Source organism: Camellia sinensis, chromosome 12, assembly GCF_055761805.1.
Source record: "Camellia sinensis isolate YWXY chromosome 12, ASM5576180v1, whole genome shotgun sequence".
Classification (NCBI taxonomy): domain Eukaryota; kingdom Viridiplantae; phylum Streptophyta; class Magnoliopsida; order Ericales; family Theaceae; genus Camellia; species Camellia sinensis.
In genome coordinates, this window is record NC_138972.1 from 37596889 (window position 1) to 37601062 (window position 4174).

General features: G+C 38.6%; 1 long non-coding RNA gene across 1 annotated transcript; it reads right to left on the reverse strand.

Moving 5' to 3' along the window:
• Positions 1–1266: 1266 nt before the first annotated feature.
• Positions 1267–3430, reverse strand: LOC114293440 (uncharacterized). The gene is made up of 2 exons (XR_014345748.1): positions 1829–3430; positions 1267–1741 (listed from the first exon to the last, which is right to left on the reverse strand). It is a non-coding gene; the product is annotated as an uncharacterized LOC114293440 (long non-coding RNA).
• Between the last annotated feature and the right edge of the window lie 744 nt (positions 3431–4174).

A 4174-nucleotide genomic window follows, 5' to 3' on the forward strand; every position in this document is an offset into this window, starting at 1 on the left:
TATCAACCACAAACCACAATAACCCCATTAGAGACCCAAAATACATAAAGTATTGGCCCAAAGAACAAAACCCCTCTTTTAATTTACCAAATCAAATATAAACTAGGGTTTTCTCTCCTTTCAACAATAACATGCTAATTAACACTCCAATTAGCCCAAAGAACTATCAATGATGACAAACCCATTTCCAAACAACCAACCCTAGATTCACCCTTATGATCTTCAAACAAACCCAGCATGGATATGATTTTCATGCAATACAAAACTACCACATGTCTATCTATAGACGAAGCATTGTAAAAGAACAAGGAGAATCCCTACCTCAGATTCGGAGCTCAAATGGAGAAGAAGACCAAAACCAATGTGCTCCAAACTCCAAACTTTTCGGATCAAAACGAAGCCCTTAACGATCAACACACTTTTTACAAAGGCTGAAGGATAGGAGAACACTCCAACTAGATCAATCCCTAGAGATAAGGTATTTTCTAGAGAGAGGAGCTCTCAAAATCGGTTTTTAGAAAGTAAGAGAGAGAGTGTGAGTGTAAAAAGTGATTCAAAAATGCCTAGCTGCCAACTGATATACGACATTCCCGCTCGAGCGGAGAATAGAACGCTCGAGCGTAAAGCACAAAAATCCGGACATGCTCGAGCTCAAGAAGGCCCGCTCGAGCGTCAAGACACAAGAATAAAATACATCCGCTCGAGCGCGAAAAACCAGTACGCTCGAGCGTAGATTTTTATCTCCCAGAACTTTACAGAAAACGAACTACCCGCTCGAGCGCCAAAAGGCCCGCTCGAGCGCTACCGCTCGAGCGTAAGGAAATCTGTTCGAGCGTAGAAAACACACCTGCAGAAGTTTTGCAAGGACACGAAATACTGGGAGTGTGTAAACCCCGCTCGAGCACAATAAGTCCCGCTCGAGTGTACAGCCAAAAACCAAATTCCGCTCGAGCGCAAAGGTACCCGCTCAAGCGTACCACCAAAAATCTAGGCAACAAGGAATGGGACTAAAGCTCAACCAACCTGTTCGAAACACGCCCAACACATCCTAAAACTCAAACATAAGGAATTAAAGGATGACAACAAGATATACAACCACCAACTCCACGAAACCAAAGTCCGGAATACAACAAGTACGAAAAGGGAAAACCGAGATCGCTATAGATATCATATTATTTTTACATTGTCTGAACACAAAAACATAATGAAAATAATATTAACAAAGTACAACTACTATTAACTAGTAATAATATTAACCAACAAGTATCTAAAAAGAAATAAAAATATTAACTAGTAGTTCAATCCATTCACGTCATCACAAAATACATATCTCCTTGTACATAATCCAAAGAGTAGTAATAATATTAAAGAGTACCACTGATAAATACCTACTACTAAATCCACCAAAGTATCCAAAAAGTACATAATCCAAACATAATAATAATATTCGTCTCCAAAATGATACACCAACACCATCACAAAATACCGAATGTGACATTATGAACTACTATTAGCTACGTGACTGGTGAGTGTAATGTTCTCCAAAACGATGTGTAGCAGAAGAGCTAGGTGCAGACCGACCCTGAGCGGATGTCCTGGGTGCAGCTTCACCAATGTGCTGATCTTGAAGAAGCTGTTCAAATGCATCAATTGCGTAGTAAAGCCTATCAAGATGTTGAACACTGCCCTCATAACGAGCCTCTACGAAAGGATGAGTAATCTGATATATCTGTGACATACGCTGCATTATGAGAACAAATACAAAATTATATACAAATCTATAACAGTTTACATAAATAATTTGTAATGTAAATAAAAAACAGAATACCTGTGCGTCTTGGCTAGGATACTGATAATGATGAATATTTGGATCCACTTGAGAACGACACGCTGGGTTTTAAACATACATATGGGTAATAGATTGGTACCAATCCATGTAACTAGGAACACAATCCCAAGGTTGCCATACCGGTGAACTCCTCATCTGATTAGATAACACATGGTTGTCCCATGCCTCCCAAATGATGTCCAAGTATGCATACATAACATTGTAGCATGGAGCTGTGGCTCCTCGAGAAGCACGCATAGGGCCAAGTAGTGGATTAGGGATTGTCTGTACTCCGCCAAATTGTCTCAAAACTCTATCAGGGTGATATGGTTCAACTACTTCCAAACACTTTAGGCAACTATGATAAATGTAACTGGGTGACACGGATGGACATCTCTGCAACTCTAATACAGGTCCCAAATAACCTACAAACAATAACAATAGTATGATATAATAACTGTAAATTTTGTATGAAACATAGTTTCAAATTTTGAAGGACTTTTTAACTTACATTGTGTACACCCAACCTATCAAGCTCCTCTTGAAAAACCTACAACTGTGTCTCTTCATCAGACTCTCTCTGAGAAGTCCAATGGTAAAAATGTGGCATGTGTTGAGTGTAATTCATATTCAAGTGTGGTTGGAATCCACGAAAGTGCTCGTAAATCCATCCCTCAAGGAGTGTCATGTAACCGGCTATTTGTTTCACACCGGACCTACTAGCGTACCCCAACTGTCTATATAAGTATGCCAATGCAACAGCACCACATGCATATGAAGATACGGTCATCAAGTCAAGCAACAAACTCAAATAAACAATATAGACCCTAGTACCAGTCTTGTCACTGAAAAGTGTATAACCCAACAAAAATAGCAAGTATGCTCTACCTGCACATGCAATTCTTTCCATTGAATCATTGTCTGAAACATTATGAAAGTGTGCCCTCAACCACTCAAGCCTCACTGAATTGCTTCCAGCACTAGACATCTCATGTCTGACCTTTTGCTCATCAATTTCTAAGGTATTAACTACTAATGCAACAGCCCGCCTTTCTGACAACTTACGTACGCTAATAGATTTGCCTACAATGGAAAGCCCCATGATAGTGGCGACATCATCCAATGTGATAGTCATCTCTCTAACAGTCAAATGGAAGGTGTTTGTCTCCAGTTGCCATCTCTCAACAAAACTGGACACTACAATTTTGTTGACAAAGCAGTACGTGCAACGAGCTAAGTGTGCAAGTCCTGACATCTCCATAATGTGTACAAATGTACCGTTGTTGCCTTGTTCCCACCATGGCCATGAACGAATCTTAGATGAATGATTATGACACTTCAAGGGCCCCATTTCATTAGCACCATTCCAAAAAGCTGTGGCAACATGACTTTTAAAACTTTTAAGGATTGATGAATCAGTTGGCCCTCCTGGAAATGGCTAAGTAAGGATATCTTCATCAACAATGTCAGCATCATTACCAGTAGGGGTCATCATCCATAGCAATATCATCCATAACTAATGCATCATGTATAAGATCATCATCCATGGCAATGTATGCATCATCATCATGCACTCGAGCACGTCCACGTCCGCGTCCACGTCCACGTCTACGTTCAGTATTCTCTAATTCACGGAGTCTTCTGTTCGAAGTTGTTACTGACCGACGTTGACTGGGACCCGCATCTATCTGCATAAGGCAAATTATTCTCATCAACCCAATATAGCATTTATAGTGAAAACACTAACAAATACACAATCAAATCATCAAATTGAAGTCATCAACCAATATAGAAATGACAACTACGTGTGTTAACAATATAATGTGGAAACACCAGTATTGCACATATTTTCTTTTCTATTGTTATGTATTGATGTTCGCAAAAAAAATAAATACATAAACATACCCATAAAATAATGTTGTTGGAAAAGAACCTAAGGTAAAACCAATCTTGGTGGCCTATGTAGTCCAAATATATATATATATAATATATAAAAAAATCCATTTGGAACTTTAGTGCCGAAACAACACACAATTTTCGGAATTAAACTGTTGAAAATATGGCATCATTTTGGAACTACAGAGCTGAAGAAATTCATCAACTTTGGAAACTAATAATCGAGATTTATTTTTTTTCCCGAAAGTAATTTGTCGAAATAATACAATTTATTTGGAAGTTATGTTCCGAATTCACTCTATTGTTTTAGAAACCCAGTGCTGAAAGCCCAAAACCGTCACTCACAAGACCGAAATTGAAGGTTTTATGCCAATGGAGTGCATATAGATCCGAAAATGATAAATGTAATAACAAAATGATAAATGTAATAAGAAAAAGGAAAGATTTCTT